Source organism: Grus americana, chromosome 4 (assembly GCF_028858705.1).
Source record: "Grus americana isolate bGruAme1 chromosome 4, bGruAme1.mat, whole genome shotgun sequence".
NCBI lineage: Eukaryota > Metazoa > Chordata > Aves > Gruiformes > Gruidae > Grus > Grus americana.
Genome location: NC_072855.1, coordinates 44,483,675 through 44,496,655, shown reverse-complemented (window position 1 = coordinate 44,496,655; position 12,981 = coordinate 44,483,675). Strand labels below are relative to the sequence as shown.

Genomic DNA, 12,981 nt, shown 5'->3' with positions numbered 1-12,981 from the left:
AGTAATTAAGTGCACATATGGTGTCTGATTTTTCCTCATATTTTCACTGATGCAAACCTGCTATGATAATATTAATGTAAATGTAACCATACAAGTTTTCAGTCAGTCTGGGAACACAGAAAAGCTATTTATTTCTTTTCTTTCTCCACTAGTAATTTGACATTTTTTTCCCCACTAGAAACTGGGAGAAAGAAAAGTAGCCACAATGTCACAAGTTTATGTATTGTGGACTTCACTCATTTGTGCCTTTAAAGGAAGTAGCTACCTCATTATTTCACTGTCTTTTGGTGGTTCATGAGTTATGTTCTTCTGGTTTAGGATTATTCCATCAATGTTTCTACTCTTAGCAGATGCTATGATATCCAGCAAACAAGAACAGTTTTCCTAGTGAGATATCTCAAAGGCTTCTGCCCTCTGCCTAAATATTTTACAGTAAAATTTAATTCCTGCTAAACAGAAAAATGACACTGTCTCTTAACATGGAGCAAGAGAAAAAATATTTCTCAGTCCATAATTTTATTTCTCCCCCTAAGGATATTTAAGAGCACATTCTGAAGTTTTTATTAATTTATATGTACGACTTGATTTTTGTCTTCACGTTCCACTCTGTTCTTTAATCCCAGTTCTGCCAAATTCTGACCCTTCATTTGTGAGCAGTTATATGGCTTCTTCTCGATATAGATTTATATTAGTACAAGCCAAAAACAGTAGCAAGATTCTTACTGTCCAGCTCCCAGAAAGCAGAGCCTTTTATTTTCTCCATTTCTTGATAATCTTGAGACTAGAAATGTACTAAATTAGAAATTTATAGGTAACACTTCTTAAAAGGTACTTGTTCATGTTTGAAAACTCAAAGATATCAAGTTTTCATATGGTGATATTACCAGCTCTTTTTTTTTTTTTTTCCTCCCTCCCGGCTTTATATAAAGTACAATTAAATTCTGAAAAGAACTTACTATGGAAGAGCCTTTCTCTGGATTGTTTCTCCATCACTTAGACTTACTGACAAACCTCAGATGAATATATTTGCCTAGATACATAATTTTCAATTGGGAAACTTCAACTCTGAAGCTTCACTCTTATCGCTCATCTTTGTAAATTAACTTAACCTTCACTGCACATTGCGTATTCATTCAGCTTTTGCGTTCTATGTTGACTGAAAGGAGTTTGACTGTCTTCTGTCGCACTTTTCTGTTTCTTTGTGCCTCAGTTTAAGTTACTTAAAGGAGCTGTTTTAACTCGTGAAGTTTTACAGTTGACATTTTGTATTCCATGAAAGGCTACAAGATGAATGTGTTAGAAATTATCATAAATAATGAAACACAATTGTGAAATAAATGACTAGCAAAAGGAGAGGGGAAAAAATAATTTAAAAGATAACACAGGAAAACTGAAGTGCATAATTACTGCTGGACATAAATAGTAGAAATAGAAAGAAAAAATTATGCATTACATCTATCCCACACAAATAATTCTGATGCAATTATTTCTGGATTATGATAGAACTGATCCCTCAGACACTAGTCAAAAGCAATGAAAGCTTCATAATGATTATTAGCTCACAAACCTAGGCTATGAGCAGAACAAACGGTATGCTGAGAAGCTCCTTGTCCCTAAATATTCACTGACAAAAGTGACAGAAATTTCTTTTCAGCAAATGGTATTCCTTCTTGCCCTTCCTAATTAGGCATGGCTTGTAGATCAGTGGACCTTACCAAAGGTCACCTCAGAAATCCAGTTCCAGGGAGAAATGGCTAACCAATGCTAAAGAACCCCCAAAATTGCCAAATCTTCTCCTTTCTTAAAAACACTGAGCTCGGTCTTACAGGGCTGTTAATGGCTATAAATCGCTGTGCCACAGCATCCTATTGCTGCATGCTGGGATAAGAAAATTGATGTTGAAAATCAAAATTATAATCTGAGGCCTTAAGAATCTCAGATGTATGGGAAGTTTAAAGTGAGTCTTTACTTCGAATCTTAAAAAAAAAAAAAAAAACAATGATTTTTTGCAATACTTTGTATATAAACATTGTAACTCTTTTTGGAAGAACCCCAATTTAATACTTAACACAGATTTTTAGAATTCCGAATTTCTATGCATGCATACAATCTACTGTTCACTATCTTTGTTAGGAAAAAGAACAGTGACATAAGACACTCTGCTTATGTTTTAACTGTTAAGAGCTTCATGATCACATCTTTAAGCTTTCTTTCAACATTCACACACACGATAATTCCAGGAACAAATACCCAGTTTATCAAAAATACAAGACTAACTCACTAAATTTGGAGCTTTTGTCTCCCACAAGGAAAGCAGAGAATGATAAAACCAAAATTATTAGCCATATTACTTCACGCAGTTCATGGAGGAGTCAGCTGTAGCACATAAATTAATAAAAACACTCTAATTCATTACAGTCAGCAAGTTATATCACAAACTTCATTTATATCTCTTTATTAATATGAGAGCTGTTCTATGTCAACAATTATGGTAACAGTGGGTGAGGGGTGTTATTTTTATATTGATTTCTAAGGCTTTAGGAATATAAATCAAATTTTCAGTATAGCTTTATTAAGTTTTTATGTATATACCACATATGGTTTTTATGAAGACAAGCACAGAAACCCTTTTAAAAGTTTACTTATGCGTGGAAGAAATTACTGACAGCCTAGAGCAGTAGATGAATGTGACTATCACACTGAAAAGATATAAAGGACACAAATATATTAAAATATTAGATTTTTTTGGTCCATAGGGGACACCAGTTTTAAGATCTGATGCCGGAAGCACTCTGCTAATGCTTCAAATGAAACCCCCAAGGTGCAGCTAACCTCCCCCTACCCTACTGACTGCAACAAGAACAGACAAATGTAGACTATTCAAATATTTTTGTGACAATAATTCTCTAAGCATAAGAGAATCAGCCTATTATTAGACAGTAGACTAAAATGTAATTATAGCTAAGCAACACAGTCTAAATTCACTTGAAAAACTGTTTCCAGTTCAAAGAATAATTAGCATAATACAAAAGTTAAATCTCGGGAGTGATGTTAATTATGTTATTTTCTTTTAGTGTCCCAAGGAAAGAACTAAATCAGCTCGTGCGTCACTGTGTAGAACATTTTTTACAGAATATTACTGTTTATCAAAAACATCCTGGAGTAAAAGTCATAAAATCTAAAATAGAAATATAATTTTCATGTTAAAGTACTACCATAATACAAATTATTGCTGGGGTTCTGAATTATGTAATAATATAAAGGTAGTATAAACGCAAGACAGAAGCATAATATGTATGTTAGAGGACCAAGAAATTTAAAATTAATATTTTAACTCTCCACTTTACTAACTGAGATTCATTCAACTTAAAAGCCATAAGAAATAAATGCAAAATATGATCAGTCTTCAAACTACAGTCTTCTTAACGTGGTGCCATGTATCTTGTGGTTTATTTTAAATAAGAATTATGTCTGTCAAAGGACTTGATAATGCGGAAGAACAGCAATATGATGAACTGTATTTCAATTTGAAAATCAGCACTCATGATTAAAAACATCGATTACTCACTGAAGGTGAGGTTATAGCTAACCTTGGCTGCTGCAAGGAGAGGGAGGCCCCATGCGACTTAATACCATTTTACAAGGAAAAGCCAGAAATACTGTCGGGAAGAGCCTCTCTTCCTTCCCTGTGGCTGTTCTGCTGCTAAAACAGCTGATGAACTGAACTTTCCATCTTGAAATAGAGTGAAGAAGAAAAGAAGGACTCGCTGTTAAAATAAAATGATTCATTTCAATATCTTTTTTTTCCACTCCTATGAGTACTGTAGGGCTAACTGAGCAAATGTCTGGAAACTATACTGTCTTTCTGGCCATTTTCTGAGCCTTCACCTCTCAGACCTGGGGGATAACTGGACAACACTGAGAAAATCTGCCTTTACCAAAAGTATTTGGTCACAGATTTCATGCTACAGGTTCAACAATATCAAATCTTTCATAAAAAGTGGATAGTCACCAAGACGCTGTGCAAAATCCACATCTTATGAAGGCTTCTGAGTTTTGTTGACTCAAGACTCAAACCAGACCCTTAGAAGGGAAAAATTAAACACTGTTAGAAATGCCGATGCAGAAGCCACAAAAAAACACTCTAAAATGAGCCAAAATAATTCTCCTTCCCCGAAAGCAAAATGCAAATGCAAAAAATCATTTTCAAAATGGACATGGTGTACCTCTTACTTACGTACAATAGGTTTTCCGCTGTATTGCTAGAAAGTTGGACTGCTGCAACTCTAAAAGACCGTTATTTGTGAGTAGGTCATTTGTTCACGTGCATTTAGCTTTCCACTACACTAAAATAGAGTTTGTTGTCAGAAAGCAGATACTAGTCTCTTCTGTTTGTATACTAAATGTGTTTCAATCTTGCATAAAAGATCTGATTGTGCCAAGGATAACTTCTTAAAAGAGTACTTGGATTTTAGTAACTTTTCTGTGTAGAGAATACAATCTTAAAAAATATATATAGTTGTACTTGTTGCACTCTCATCTAGAGTTCATTCAGGGAACAAATCTATTCTAGGAATGATAGCCAACACAGAAATTTTTATGCTGGGCTTGACTAGAGGACATAAAAAGAAAAAAATATATCTATGGCAAATTATGGAATATATAATTCATACAAGTTTCTTCCTAATCTATTTTACTTCTCTTCTACAATTATATATATGTATTTTGTCTTTACAGGTAGATACAAATTGCAATTTTTTTGAATAGTAGTCATCAACATCTTGAGTAAGATTGTATCTACAGTACTGTGTCTTGTTTTGGGATCCTCAGTGCAAGAAAACTGTGGGTAAACTGGAGTGAGTTCAGAATTTTTTTTAGATATCATGGTATTTTCATTCATCCAATACTTTTGTTGCTCCTCTTTCTTGTTATCACTGGAAGGGCATGACTGTCACCAAATGTAGTCCTCATGTTAAAGGATTATTTAATTGTAATATTGGTGGTACTATATTCAGTCTCTAAAACAACCAAAAGTTGTATTTGTTTTTTGACTTCTCTTGCATATGAATTAAGATTTCCACTGATCTGCCACAAAGATGTGAAAGTGCTTTTTTCTCTCCTAGTAATTATGGTTGACCAATCAAGATCCATAAGTAACATATATTATCAGTTGTAGTGGAAAGTTTGTGAAAGAAAATATTAAAAAAATTATATAACATTAAATGTTCAACTTTGAAGTATGTCATAATCTGCAAGCTATTTGAAAAAGGAGTTTACTTCAACTACCCATCACAGAGGAAGAACATTTTCTGCCTGTTTTTGTTTCATCACTTATTGATTTGTTTGAATGTGATTAAAAGTATAATTAACATATTGTTTAGGAAGATAAAGTTCTGTTATAATAATTAAAATATATACAGTTCAGAGTTGCCGTGCAGAAAGCATTTAAAATATTATGTTTCCTAATGGAAGCAAAAGTACACAAAGTAGTAACCTAGAAGTTCCTATCATTTAATAAAAGAGTATTTTTAATAAAGAATAACATTTCATGTGATTAATGTTATGAACTGTTTTAAGATTACTTTATTTCTTTTTGCAGGTATTAAGAACTTTCTTGTAAAGAAACTAAAACTTATTTCAGAAAGTTTTTTAATATGCTGATTTAAAAATGATAGTGGCTTTTAACACAAGAACGCCCATTCAGTGGTAAAAATATTTCAGAATTACAATAAGCCTTACTTAGAGGAAAATGAGAAAAAAGCTTGCTCTGTCAGGAAAAGAAAACTATTTTAAATATCCTTCATCTTCCAACTAACATTTTCAAGTACTTTATTATACAAAAAAGTCTTTCTGAAGCCTGCTCTGAAAAGCACTGCTGGACACCAATCTCAATTAATTCAAATGCAAATAAACTGTGAACTTCAACCTACTTCAAGCAATCAGTGCAAGCATTGCCAACTCTCCCCTCATTTAACTCTTTAGAACTTAGTATTTTCTCAAGATTTGCACAACTCAGCAATGCAGCTAAATAATTCACCACTAATTTCACTTAGTGTGTGGTAAAAAGAGTGATTAATTGAATAGACTTAGCATTATAATTTCTAGGGTTGTAAGGGTAAATACCTGCATAAACATTGCTATCAGATGAAGCTAAAAATCGATAACAAACACATATTTTCAAGTTGATCCCATACCCACTTGGTAAGGAATCATGCCTGGCTGGACCACAAGAGTTTGGCTGATTTGAACTTGATTTCATTACATCTCTTGGCCTTTATACTCAGCCAATACAACCAGAGGTATCAACGGCAAAGAGGAAATGGGAGATACTGGCAAATGGGGAGCATTTTTGCAGTTCTGCCACACTAACTGTGCAAAACTTTCTTTATCTACGCTGGCCCATCCAAAGGAAGACACAGCTGTTAATGAAAGTAAGTGCTGGAAAGGAACACAACGTGCCTACTAGGAGACAAGACTTTGTAACTAGAGGTTATTCAATTAACCCAAAACCTAAACAAAAAAAATTGTGAAATAGCACATAAATTATGAGTTATCCTGTGGGTTTGATTTCTCTTAACTACATTCCCTGGGCATTAGTAATCTTTGATAACAGGGATGTTAGAGGGAGTTTCATACAGCACTGTTTTCAAAGGTGCTGGTCAACCACAACTCTTATTCAAACCACAGTCTTCTCCATATCTCTTTAGTACAGAGACAAAGTTTCAACTTACTATTCTAATAATATAAAAGAGCATCCTTTGTCTTTTCTGTCTACCAAGAGGCAAGGAAAAGCAGGCTGTATTAAATATGTATAATATCTTATGCAAACAAGTTCCCAGCCTTTTCATTTGCTGACAGCTATTCCCCATGCTTCAGAAAAAAAAAAAAAAAAAGAAAAAAGAAAAAAATAGAAACTAACTATAAAACAGGATTAAACAGATTTGCAAATAAACTTGCTAATCTATTTACTTTGCTTTAAAATTATGTAGCATAATAGGCCAAGCTACAATGAATAATTAACAATTATATTCCTTCTTTTTCTTAGAAAAACTGAAGAACAAAGTCAAGAGCAGCATTTGATTCATTACTCCCTCTTGAGCCCATGATTCACTCCTGAGATATTTAATGTCCTGAATTATCTCATAATATTTGCCAGTCTGGAGAAAAATATTCAGAATTGGCTACCTGAGTTTCATGTGGCCTCTTACCTTTGAAATTTCTAAGCCAAGTTCAGAATTGTTAAAAGACAGAACTACTTGTATTGGAGCTCTATCTTTATATTTAGGTTTGAAACTAACTAAACCAAGCGGAGCCTTGCTTTCATTGGTATTTTATCATCTCTAAAAGTCAGAGAAGACTGACACAAAATTTATATTTTGTAAAATATTGTACAACACAACAGTTTAGAACTGCATGCATTTATCCGGGGGGGGGGGGAAGGTATTTATTAGACACATAATTTATGTGATTGTAATGGTCCTTTTTTCTAGGATTGAATATCTTTGCTTTTTTTAAACAAATATTGAGGATTATTGGATAAACTCACACACACACACAAAAAAAATCAGAATGACAAACCAGCATGATTAGAGAGATCTAGAACATACCTAGAATGGAGCAAGCATAGCATTTAGGGTTTTACTGCCCAAGGCTATAGCCCAGCAAATAGCCAAGTGATCCACTATCAAATGTAAGCTTAGGACACCTGACAGGTTGTATGTATGTTGTTATCAATAATTGTAAGCGCATGCCCTCACATGCACATCTTTGGGTGCTGGTCAGTATAAGCAGGGTCTATAGAACAGCACTTTAAACGAGGGGTTTTCCCTGAATACTGATTTTATGACAAAACTCTGAGTTAGTATTAGTTCTGCAGTCAGCTGTTTGGTCAAGTCATTAGCATCCAGTTTTCTTCAACTTTTGAATGATGTTTTTAAAGATTTTGGAAGTGCACGCTATACAAAAATCACATCCTTACAAGTATACAAATATGCTTGAAGAAGGATTATAACTGAAGACAGACTTCTAATTAGAACAGATGAGCAAAATGGCTATGGACCACACTTGATATTTAGAACACCATTTTGTTGAAAAATAGCAGTGCCATTTTACTTCCTTGAGAGTCTACATATCATTTCAAATCTCCATTTTTTTAAACATGATTTATGAAATAAAGCAGACCAATATAAATGAAGGCAAAACATTACATAAAAAATACAATCAGATATAAAATATAAGTTTAAAAGTGCAGAATTAATGTCTTAGCATCAAAGTTTATCATCTGATTGATGCTGGTAAAATGACTGATCTCAGCAAGATCAATGACTTTTAGTCATATAACGATGGATACAGTCCCTTTGCAGTTAACAGGACTGCGTACATGAATAAAGACTACTCAAGTGAACAAGGATTTGCAGATTCAGGCCCTGTATGTTTACAGATAAACATCAAAAGTTGGGCTGCGTAATTAACGGGTCAGGGTTGTTTTGTTGTGGGGGTTTTTTTCACCCTCAGTTAATGCATTTTTTGCACCACATGCTTCAAAATTAACTTTTCCAAAATATATTTGTAATGTCTACTTTACAAAGCAAGCATCCCGAATCTTCATACTTGAAAAAGTATCATTATTTAAAATTATATCAAAACATTTCAAAGCAAATTAATACATATGTCAGTGACAGGCGATAAGACCTGTCCTAGCTGATACGTAGACTATTAATGAAGGTTTGCAACCAGTGCAAGTGCTGTGCAATAAACTTTCTTTCCCTACCATTTGAGAAAGGAAGGCAATAGCTGCTTTATAATTTTGGGGGGAATGGGGGTGTTGGGATGTATAGTAAAACATACGTACTTCCTAATTATACCTAAATTTAATGAAAGCCTTGGCAACATATACTACTTTCTCCTCAATTTGCTTGCTTTCAACTTTAGTCCTCAGTAGTTTTATGCTGCTGCCCAGTGGGTATCTTTATATCCTATCTGATAAAAATATTCAGTAAAAACAACCCATCTTAACATTAAATAAATGATGCAGAAGTAAAAACAAAACAAAACAAACCCCACAAAACCAAAAACAAACAAACAAAAAGCTGTAATAATATGAAACGCTCTCCTTTCATCAGCTTCATCTCACCAGCAAAAGTTACCTCACGCTCAGTTGCTACAACTACTAGCACTTGTACAGGACAACTAAGTAAAGAAACAATGTGGTTTAGGTCCCAGTTCCAGAAAATTCATCACAGCCACCAGAGTATGAAGTGCTACGTAATGTTAAAAAATACAGGGTGGGTACCTCCTTCACCTGCTTGTTCTCTTCAGCCATCTCAGTAGCCCTGGCTACAAGCAGCAGCAGCCCATTCCTTCCGGAATCAGCCTTCATCTCAAACGTAAATCCCTGCATGGCACTCTGCTCTGTGTGTGCAGAAATCCCTGCGTGGCACTCTGCTCTGCGTGTGCAGAACTCTGACAACTCGCTGAAGCAGTAGAAAACCCCTCCATGAAGCAGAGCACCCTACCAAGCTTGTGAAAGGTTAAACACTGCTGAAATGGCAAGACATTTCATCTGCCCACACTTCCCAGTTCAATTCAATTACCGACAACACCACTCCTATAATGCAACATAATAAGGTTTTATTAAATCAGAGATTCACATTTACACCTTATTGCAGCCTGGAGGAAGGCCTGACATTCATCAATCAATATCAAAGAAAACAATCCACAACTTCCACAGGCACACCACATTGACCTTGGAGGTAGAGGTGGGGATGATACTTTGCAGACAGGTGCTGTTTCACAAGTTCATAATTTTACAGCATGAAATTGTTCATCAAGTAACAAGGTATCACCATCCTTCTGTTACAGGCACATACAGGGACCACAAGAACACAGAGTAACACGAGGCTATGCTTTTAAATCCTCTTTAATTCCTACTTTGCTACTTCCCAGAATGACCTTACATACCCCTTCTTCCCCCAGACAGAAGCAATTAGAGCTTTTCTTGTCCCCCAAAACTGGTGTTTATATAAAGCAGCTTCTGTAATGTCTTTTGGTATCTTTTTACAACACTCACGATTTCTAAAATAAAATATTTTTGGACATTTAAACATTATCCTGACAGCAAGTTTTCAAGAAAAATAAGCCTCTAACTTCTCGTTCTAGATTCATCTTTTGTTTAGAGAGCCCTTTTCACTGAAAACCGCACACCTCTTCTCCAAATGTTGCCCCTACACTGACCTAAGGGCTAACAAGCTCCCAACTTTGCTCTACCTTTAATTGCCAGTTCCTCCATCCCATTTGTCTCCCCACTACCACTGACATGCAGATATCAACTGGAAAAAAAAAATATTTAATAATCCTATTTACCTTATCCAAAAGTCACTAAAGTCCGCAAGGGGAAAAAAAAAAAAACCAACCAACAAACCGCCGGGTCCCCGTGCAAGAATCGCAAAGAGAGGAATACTTCTTCGTCCAACCAAGCCAAAAGCGCACCCGCCGCGATCCGGCCAGGGAGTCAGCTAGTCCGGAGAAAACTCGAAGCAGTTCCCGGCGCGGCGCTTCCCGCCGAGTCCAGGCGCGGCGAGCAAGTCGCCCGGCCCCGAGGCGCCGCGGGGAGGCGGCGCGGGGCGCCCGCCCTTCAGCACCCGCAGCGCCGCGGACAGCACCGGCCCCGCTCGCCGCCGCCGAGCCCGACTGCCGCCCCCGCCGCCGCTCGGCTCCGCTCCGCTCGGCCCGCCCCGCCTCCCGGCCCGCCCCCCGGCCCGCCCCCCACTATCATCGTACGTGTACCAAAACTTGCTCTCAACTGCCCCTCCTTCTTTCTTTAATTTTTTTTTTTTTTTTTTTTTTTTTTTTATGGCCAGCATCTCGTATCTCACCTCCCCTTCTGGCCGAAGGGCTCCCCCGCCCGCGCGGATGGCTCTCGCCCTGCTGGAGTTCACTGCTTCCCCGCTTCGGTCTCCCCTCCGCAGGGGTATCGCCCCGCTCCCTTTCCCCCGGCCGCCCCCACTTCGCCTGCTCCCCACCTAACATCGGAAACCGAAGCCCGCTCCCCGAGCGGCTGCACCCGGAGCACTTTGGGCAGATGGCAGCACGGGCGCCGGCAGAAAGAGCAGCAACTGCTGGGAAACAGCGAGTAGCTCCCAACCGGAGCGCAGAGGATTACTGCGCTTCCATTTTTAAAGCAGGGTGGAGGTTATACAGTATTTATAAGCTTTAATATATCAACCGGCTATCTGAAAGCTTGAGTACGGTAGAGGCTTTGCAGAGCCCGTGTGGGTAATCCCTACCATCCATATCAAGTTTTAGCACCCATTTGTCAAGGTAGAGCTCCTCACTGGTGACCCGTGCTAAAAAACATTGACACATTACTGTGAATCATCTTTAGTTATGAAACATAAGGGGGGAAAAAATCACCCTGAGATAATACTATTAGTGACGTCCTTTGTTTATAAGGAGGAGATCAGGTACCTTTGAACTAACAGAAGCAAGCAAAACAAAAAACCAAACAGAAACTAACAGCCTAGAATTAGAAATATATTTACATGAAGTCAAACAAAGAAACAATAATTTGAAGTCTCACTTAAATTTGCTTTATTGTGAGATAATAGGTTTAGTGCTCTGATTCATTACTTTTCAATTAATTTACCATCCATTCCACCACTTTTAAAGAGAAGCTACTTAATCTTCAGTGTGAAATCATTATGAAAATTAAGTATCTGCTCTTCATCGCATTATAGGTTACCTGCTGCTGGCCTTTTGGGAAAACGTCTTACAGATTAAAGTATTAAACTGTCTTTAAATCATCCGTGACAAGGGTAAGACAGACAGAGGTCAGATGTTCTGACGTACACTAGCATGCTAGGTTAATTACACTCGTGTCTACGTGTGGAATACACTTGTAGTAAGAAACAAAACTAGGTAAATCCCACACTTGAACTGAACTAGTTAACACACGAAATAATAAAATGGGATAGGTTGGACTACATTAGCTTATCGCTATTTTGTAAGGGAGTTCTTATGGCACTGCTAATTAGGTCATGGCACTGCAAGAAGAAACATGATTAACTTTTACACACAAAGTGTAGAATATAAAGCCAAATCAACCAGACTTTCATTGATCCAACCCTTTATAATTGCCAGTTACCATAAAGCCAGCTTGGCTGGCATGTGAATAACGTTTCTGAACCACTATTATTCTATTTCTCCCCTATTTTTTCTCCTAAACCCTCTCAGGCTTTTTTGCAAAGTACATACAGAATAAAATTGCACTCCTTGATGACAATTTTCAGGGTGCAAAACTGATGTTGAGTCAACTTTGCCTCCTACTAGCACAGTTGCATTAGAAACTCTTCTGGGATAGAGGTAAACCTAAAAATGACTTATTCCAAACTAAGCAGAAATTGAAATCTCGTGAGGGTGAACTGACATCTCGCTCATCCATTCTCTTTCGCTATTATGAAAGTACATGAAAGAAACCATCAACAATTACATAAATGTTTTATATAACTCAATTAATAAAGCAGTTGGGAAGTCTATCAAATTATGCAAGGTCTGCCATTCTATAGCTAACTGCTTGGCTTTGCAAATTGGTAAGACAAAGAAGCCCAAAAATAGCACGTGGAAGGCTCTCAAAAAAAATTCCGAAAATCTCTAAGTCTTGTGAGGACTTACACTCTTAAATTTCAGTGTAAATAATAATATAACAGTGTAATACATTAAGGTATCTTGGCATTCTTGCATTTTTTAATGTATCTGATCATGCTCATCTTTCTTCTTTGGACATTCACTGGGACATCCAGTTTACAAAGCTCATGTGTAATTAAAATTACTTTGATATAGTTGTAGCACATACAGAGCTAAATCAGAGGAAAAAATTAGAAAACGTATCAGCTACCACAGATAAATAAATAAATTTTGCTTATTCTTATCCTGGCAGCTTTCCGTATTCTGCTCAATGGATATTGTTTCTGAACTCCATTTTGT

General features: G+C 36.7%; 1 protein-coding gene across 2 annotated transcripts in view; it reads right to left on the bottom strand.

The window, feature by feature from the left end:
• Nucleotides 1–10,714, bottom strand: part of FSTL5 (follistatin like 5) — a 321,062-nt gene extending 310,348 nt beyond the window's left edge. For both annotated transcript variants that reach the window (XM_054825507.1, XM_054825508.1), the window contains exon 1: nucleotides 10,363–10,714. The gene's annotated coding sequence lies outside the window, so the exon portion shown is untranslated. The remainder of the gene's footprint in view (nucleotides 1–10,362) is intronic.
• Between the last annotated feature and the right edge of the window lie 2,267 nt (nucleotides 10,715–12,981).